We start from the raw sequence: 8,308 nt of genomic DNA, 5'->3' as shown, positions 1-8,308 counted from the left end.
ACGTATTAACAAGAACTTTTCTTTTTTTATTTTCGCGTAGGCGCAAGCACATCTCACTTATGAAAATTGTCAGAAATTATTTTAATTCAAAGTTAATAATATAATATTTTATTCAGTCAGGATTTCAATTACAGTTTTATTATTAAGAACATTACAAAAAGACAACGTTGTTACTCTGCGACTACTCGTTTCTCACTCTCTTTTATGACTGTCCAAAATGAAGAAGTACGTGTCAACATGGTGTGCATTACGGCATTGCCACCTTAATAAAATTATGTGACAGAAGGTTAGTTTTTTATACATATACATTTTATGGGAGTAAAGTCATCCTCTGCACCAATAGTTGGTACGCCTGGTTCCCCAAGTACAAAAGTTGTACCGATGGTGTTCAATGCCCTCTGCTCTCTCCGAAGCATCCTTTTCTGCCAACGGGCCTCCTCCCGTTACTAAGCGATTAGCTTTATTTTCCCTTGCCCTGGATCGCACCTGGTTCTTCCAATGATTAAGAGACTGAACTAAAAATGATTTGAATATGACTATTTTGACTGTATATTTTAAAGTTCTAAGCCTTCCAAGTAAGGGAGTACTGGCTTATATGAACAACCAATATATATAAATATGGAAATTTCTTAGAGCATCTCCGATTTTGACCACTCTGGGAGCACAATAACTCGTGAACTGGGCGAGATATCCAAATGAAAGTTATGATCTCCCACGCCCATGCTAGTTATTGGTGTATGCATCACCAAGGGACGCTTAGCCTTTGATATCGCCCCCCCCCCCCCCCCCCCCTGTTATGGTTACCCCGGTACTGGTTCCCTCTAAAATTGCCACCACTCCCGAACGGAGTGTTCCTGGTGGCCATTCGCCCAAACGATTGGTCATGCGACATTATAATAAAAAAAAATTTTAAGTAAATTGCTAAACTTGAGTATTAGGGTTATTTATATCCCTTCAATCTAACGGGGATTACAAAAAAACTTCTAGACAAATTTTTTGAAATTTCCGGGGTAAAGGACATTTAGTGGTTAGAAAAAGGCCAAAATCCATCCACCCCGTTCACCTTATATTACCGAAGATTGTTTTTCGAAGAAAAGAAGAAAAAAAGTATACACTTGCCAGAAAAAGTATCCGTACATAGTAAGAAGGAATTTAAATGTCTGAGAAACTCAAATCCTTCGAATGTTGGACCGTTGATTTTGTTTATAAATTATTTATTATTCATCAACTAACTAAAAAATAAAATTTATTTAAATTTAATTAATTTCACAAATTCGTTATAAATATTAAAAAAGAAAGCTTCAGTGGAACTACATAGAAAAAGTATCCGTACATAACAAACGTTGCTTAAACTATTCATGTTTTTGATAAAATATTGTCGATTTAGTAACTAGTAGGGTAACCCTTGCGCCTTAGGACTTCCGCAAGACGTTTTGGCATTGAATGAACTAGCTTGGTTGTATCTTCTGTAGTTATTTTGTTCCATTTATCCAAAATAACAGTTTTCAGCATTTCCTTGGAAGTTATATTGTGCTGTCGAATTCTACGCTCCAATAAATCCCACAAATGTTCAATAGGGTTAAGGTCTGGGGATTGTGGAGGCGTACGCAACTGATTTTTTATATTGTAAAGTAACCATAGCTTTACATTCATTGCTGCGTGCTTCGGATCATTATCCTGCTGAAACCAAAAGTCCTCTCCTAGTTCTAGTTTTAGGCTGCTTTCCTTCAAATTAGATTTTAGAATATTTAAATAACCATACTGATCCATAGTCGACTCAATAAAAGCCAAATTTCCTACTCCTCTTGCCGACATACATCCCCAGACCATGACACCACCTCCCCCATGTTTCACCGTGGGGACGAGATTACGTTTTTCGAATGCAGTACCGATTTTTCGCCAAACAAGCTTTCTTGCTTTAATTCCAAAGATGCAAAATTTGCTCTCGTCCGAAAATAAGACACGTTCCCAAAACTCTTTTGGTTTATTTATGAACTCGTTCGCAAAGGCCATCCGCTTTTTTCTGTTGACTTCCGATATGAATGGTTTACGACGCGCTACACGGGCCCTAATCCCATTCTTTTTTATGAATTTGCGAACGGTGTCTTCATGAATAATCTTACCAAAATCAGCTTTGATGTTTCCACTTATTTGGGAAGCAGTTATTCTGGGATTACTTTTTACGGCTTTTAAAATAAATTTCCTCTCGCGATCCGTCAATTTGCTTGGGCGCCCAGAGCGTGTCTTAGATACAAGTGATCCCATTGATTTGAAAGGGTTTACCACATACTGTACAGAAGAGTGACTTCTTTCTACAATTTGACCGATTTCGCGGAAAGATTTGCCTTCCTTTCTTAGTTTTAGGATAATGCGTCGCTCGTCAACACTGATTTCTTTAGTTTTCGGTGCCATCGCTGATTTTAAACAACAAATACGAAACCGCGTCCAGTGAAATTATTGTATACCAGTAAAATATCGGTCTGACATTAAAATAAACACATGAAGAAGAGCGTATACGTCGTTACTCAGTGCGGGACTTCCCCTTTTTGTAGTGTACGGAAACTTTTTCTGGCTCTTATAGTTGCCATACTTAAATTATTTGTTTAAAATTTCCTATTCTTTAATAGTAAGCGATAAAAATATAGCAAGACAAAAACAAAACAAATAAATGAATATCTAGTCAAAGGAATAAATGCTAAAATTAAATAATTTTGCATTTTTGTACATGCCCCTTGTTGGTCACCTGTATGTACGGATACTTTTTCTGGCAAGTGTATATAAAAAAAAATTCCGCGAAAATCTCAATTTCGATATTAATTCGATAATAGTATTGTAGAAAGTTCAAAGTAAATTAAAACGAAAATATGATTTGAGGAGCGCTTATGCTCAGCGCAGACATTAGATTGATATTTAGTCATGAATACTTTCTATTTTATAAAATTACTTACAATACTATTACAACATTTACATACAATACTTACACACTAAGAATAACTATATTCTATTTCTATATACATATTCAGTAGAATATTCTTATTACCTAACTATGTAATAATATTTGGTCAGTCGCACTGACAAACCGACGCTGTCGATAAGGCATGCTGATCGATACGTGAGCTAGTCAGAGGCTTATATAATTGTGATCGTTAGTAAGTATGTGATTTACCTTACTGATCAACTCTTTTATAACATTTAAAGCTTCTAATATTATATTTAAATGTTTTTCTATCGTTTCTGTTTTTATGGTAATATTTTTGTTTATGCACTTTTATGATTTATCGGCTTTTAATTTTTCTTCTGTTAATTTATCATGGATTTCTTGCCATGTATTCATCTCTCTTTAAACTCTTTGTACATTATTCAATTGTCTCAATTTGTTTTTTATATAATTTTTTATTAAAATTGTAATTGCGATAATGAAAAATGTAGTTACACAAACAAAAATGGTTAACCAATTATCAGAAAGATTGTTTTCGGTGTTTTCCTTAGCAACTTCGTATCCTGCAATATGGTTTTTCACCATGCCATGTTTAAAAATTAATAAAGAAAATTTGTATTGAGTTTTTATTTATTTATTTATTTATCAACCAATATATGACTTAGTATTATGTTTTAGTTCTAAAATTTGTAATTTTGTTTTATTTTAAAAATTTATTTTTCATTTGGGAAGACCATATGTAACATCCTAATTGTTTCTTCTTCCCTTGTTGTAGGGGTTTTCACGTCTTCTTTGTAGGTTTCCTCTGCATTCCTATTTTCTTCCAAAATGGTTTTAACTATCGGATGAAAAGTAAAAAAGTAAAAAGATGCGTTGTCTTTGGTTGTCAGATCAATATTCACTTTATTATAATAATTCTTTCCCTTTTTATAGCTAATTACTTAACAAATATTAGAAAAATGACGATAATAGGTACTTTTTTTAAAGTGTGATTACTACGGAATGGCTTTACCGATTTCAAAGATCTTCATACCATTAGAAAGGTATTGAAATAAGCTTTCAAAAAAATACACTGTAAAAATTTTTTTTAAATAAAATCTAAAACTGAAAAAAACACTTCAAAGATCAAGCGATTTTGAAAAATAAAATTTTATTTTAGAAAGGTCTATTTAATATATATAACATATCTGAAAACTAAAATGGGTTTTTTTTTTTTTAATTTATTTAAGTAAATGCATCTCTTGGTTACTTTCTCATATTTGGATATCACGCGTAAATTAATCAACCAATTTGAAAAAATTTTATACCGTTAGAAAGGTATTAAAATCACCTTTGAAAACATATACTGTAAAGATTCTATATTACACTGAAAGAAAAATTTTTTTTTAATTTTTTTCTACATTTTTTTTTTTAAACTGGGAAAACACTTCAAAGACCAAGCGATTTAAAAAAAAAATTTTTTAGAAAGGTCGATTTAATATAAAAGCTAGAATGGTGTTTTTTTTTTCTTTTAAAAAAATTTATAAGTAAAACCATCTTGTTAACTTTTTTTTTATTTTGCTATTATTGTGTGACAAAAAAGGTACCTAGCTATACTTGGAAGTTATACAGATAGAGATACTATGACTAAGTATTCTAATAGATTCGAACAAGAATCGTATTATCAAATTTTTCAGACACGCACAATAAATAGACATACACTTAATAAAGTTAATTTTTTATTTTTATTTATTTAGATTTAATATACAACTTTGCGCAGATCATACTACTGACTTTCGGAATATTTGCTTACTTTTAGTGATGTTTCATCTAAAGGTACAAAAGAATGGAAGCTTTGAGTTCCCGTAATAGTTTTGGCATTTTTGTATCTTGAAAGTAGCTCTTCTTTTGTTTTGTTGTATTCATCAGCGTCTGCGTAAGCAACTTCTATGGAGGTGTTATACGTTTGTGAAGCCCAATGATAAAGGTCCTTCGCCGTTTGAATTTGATTTTTATTTGCCATGCTATAATTCCGAGCGCCTCTTTTTAATGTCCCACCTATACCATCACATGCAGATTTTCCATGGCTAGTTGCGTAAAAGTGCCACTCAGCGAATATTTCGAAATCAATTTTATGATGACACAAATTAATTAAGTTGTATTTGTTTTTGTACTGTGCTCCTGCACCATCTGACAGATAATTTTCGTAATTGAATTGCTTATATTAGTCTTAACAAAATTTATCATTTTTGAAATATATAGATGAACTGCTATGCTATCATGGATATTACAATCGGATATTATGGCAAAGGTTCTATGAATTAAATTATCATTATCTTTGTAATAAATAACGAACGGATGTATGGTGGCTTGATTATTATTCCAATGATATCCTTGAATGGCATCTTGTATAACAAACGCATAGTTTTCTGCGAAATCCATTTGAATTAGCAGTTCTCCTGGCAGCAGTGTCATTTTTCGTTCACTTACGAAGCGGGACTGGCGCTTAGCTGTGAAATGATGTGACACCAGCTTATTGATGTGTTGTACAAAATCGTCAACAAATGTGTTTGTAGTAGAGGAAATGGTTTCGAGATTACATATGAGTGTTGTGTTCCATTTTTTGTAAATGACTTCTTGAATCGAATTTTTTTCGTAATATTCCAACATCATCGTTCTAAAGTTCGTTAAATTATCGTAGCACCGACCACACATTGATATGCAACACTCGCTGTTTCTATATTACTATTACAGACAACGAATTTAATAATATCTTTATAGCTTCTGAAATTATGTTGACCTTCCATCGATTTCAAACCGGATTTTTCGAACATCAGTTTTACATTCTGATGCAATGTGCACCCACAAACATTTTGCTGGTTTCCAACCCCAAGTTTGATACAATTCTCTGGTCGCAACATGGTAAATTTTGTAAATCCTAATTGAAGTGAAGGATGTATTTTTCTAAATGCATAGTAAGTTTCACGAAGCGATGACAGCATTAGTATTTTTTGAACTTTCTCGCGTATGTTTCCTTGTCTTACTACAATTGAAATATGTACATATATGTAGATTTGTATTGTTATGCATATATGTATAATGTAGATTTGTATTATTATGCATATATGTATATTTGTACTACCATGCATGCATGTAGATTTGTACGCAAAGTCAGCAGATCCATATTCATGTGAAATGGGAATATTTGGTTAATTCATATTCTTGGTTGTATGTGAATTTATTAGCTGTGAACGGACAAGGGTTTCATATTCGGCATTCCATTGATGTTAGCTAACCGCTGTGTTAGTTCAATAATTTATGTTGTATAATATTGTAATATGATTGTTACTAAGAAGTATTTAGTATAGAAGTTCATGATGCGTAATGCCGTAAATGTGTTGTATAGGTGGGCATGACGCATAATGCTACAGTGTGACGCATATGGGTTAAACAAATGTAAACGGATACGGCTCCCCGCTGGGTTCAATATAACTTATCTATGCCGCTACGACTATGTCGCTATGAGTTATTTGTGTGTGGTCGAAAGTGAAATTCAATTGCTTATGCATTACAAGCTAGACTTTATCTGGCATTTATATAAATACAAATATCTTGTATTGTGGTAATGCCACAGTATCGAACACAAAAAAAATGCTGAAAAGGAGATTGATTATCTAAATATACGTGTAAGAAACATAATTGAAATATACGTGTAATAAATATCAAAAAACGGGTATAAGTTTGCAAAACTAAATGTATTTAGGTGTTAATGGGAATGCTGACATCCCATCATTAGAAGGCACTGGTATACGCAAAAAAAATGTAAAAAGTGGTTTAAACAAAAATCCACTCACACTCGTCCCTAGTGCTCCCAACCGCAATGCAGAGGGGGTCTTGAGGACCCACCTCTGAGACTGGTTGGGGTCACTACGGTCGGTTCAAACGCACACAGTTTAGTCCCAGCACACCCAGCCGCAACGCAGGGGCGGTCTCCAGGGGCCCACCTCTGGGAGCTGCTGGGACCTCTCCGTTCACTCAAACTGGACACCCCTCCTGCCTCCGTCGCAAAATCGTTTTAACAACCCCAGATACGAGTGAGGTGAATCCTAACCTATTCCCTCTTAACTAACCAACTAGTGCGTTCAAAGTGTGAATCCTTACAAGGGGACCATAACATTTGTTAAGGTAATACCTTGAGCACAATATATGTGATTTGCAATTTTCATTTCTGTATGAGCATTGTCTTCAATGAAGACTTTCTTAATAATTTGAATTAAGAAAAATGGCAATGGTGTTGAGATACATCTCACCTTTGCGTATCTTAAGATTTTAAAAAGGCTTATGTTTGAGTTTCTGATAATACAGAGTCAATATTTGAGACTCCTTATACATAGCGATTTAACGCCAAATGCAGTGAGAAGAATTGAAAGCCGGTCGACGTATTTCAATTCAATAATATAAATCGTCTTTTAGCCCTTAAGCAATGTCTTTTGCTTAGAACACTTGATAGAGCAGGAACTACAATTAACATTGCATTTCTACTAATGACATAAACTCCGTCAAATGCAGAGCTTCTGAATTCGAATATTTATTTTTGCTGGTTTCTACGCAGAACTTCTGCACACATCTATTTTGGCTATAAAAATTGAATATATGTATATACCTACTAATATGCCATCAAAAAGAGTATCTTATATCTTATATAATAAAACTTCAATGGTCTATTTACGTATATTAAAAAAAAAAAAGAACTGAAATTTATAGGGAAATTATGTACTTTTTATTACAAAAAATATTTCACTGTTATATAAAATTTTAATAGAAAAACATCACTAGAAATTTTTCCAAATATATTTTATACACTATATGACCTAAAAATTTAAGAACATCAATAAAAAGTTGAAACTTAATTGTATTTGTATATCTAATAATATCTTAAAAAAAAGAAATTCTTAAATAAATAAAACAAAATAAGAAAACGTATTCACCATTTTATTATTTTCTGGTTTCTTTACAATTGATGATGGTAAGTATGAACAATAGAAGATTAGATTCCAATTATGTGTTCAGTGAAGTTGTTGTAGCGATAAAGACATTCCCCTAAGGTTTTGGGGAGTGTTATCGATGTTGATGTTCGTCTGCCGAACATAAATTCGTACGTTGCGGTAACAGGCACCATTTAGCTATAAGACCGACTATCTCGGGAACGGTTTAATATGGCCACATTGAACTTTCTAGCCCATTCAGCCCCACCCCTAGCTCCATGAGGAACTTGGCGTCGCCAGAGCCGCGGCTGTTAAGGAAATAGTATAGTATAGTACAAAACCCCTGTAATCAATTGGGTATTTTAGTTACCTTTTATGGCAGGCATACCTGTCGCGGATATATTCT

The 8,308-nt window shown here is 33.3% G+C and overlaps 1 long non-coding RNA gene across 1 annotated transcript; it reads left to right on the top strand.

The window, feature by feature from the left end:
- The first annotated feature begins 583 nt into the window (after positions 1-583).
- Positions 584-7,900, top strand: LOC137243810 (uncharacterized). Its single transcript, XR_010950625.1, has 2 exons — positions 584-1,107; positions 2,773-7,900. It is a non-coding gene; the product is annotated as an uncharacterized lncRNA (long non-coding RNA).
- The last annotated feature ends 408 nt before the right edge of the window (positions 7,901-8,308 follow it).

This window comes from Eurosta solidaginis, chromosome 3, assembly GCF_040869045.1.
Source record: "Eurosta solidaginis isolate ZX-2024a chromosome 3, ASM4086904v1, whole genome shotgun sequence".
NCBI classification, from domain to species: Eukaryota; Metazoa; Arthropoda; class Insecta; order Diptera; family Tephritidae; genus Eurosta; species Eurosta solidaginis.
The sequence above is the reverse complement of the archived record's forward strand: the minus strand, read 5'-3'. Positions and strand labels throughout refer to the sequence as shown.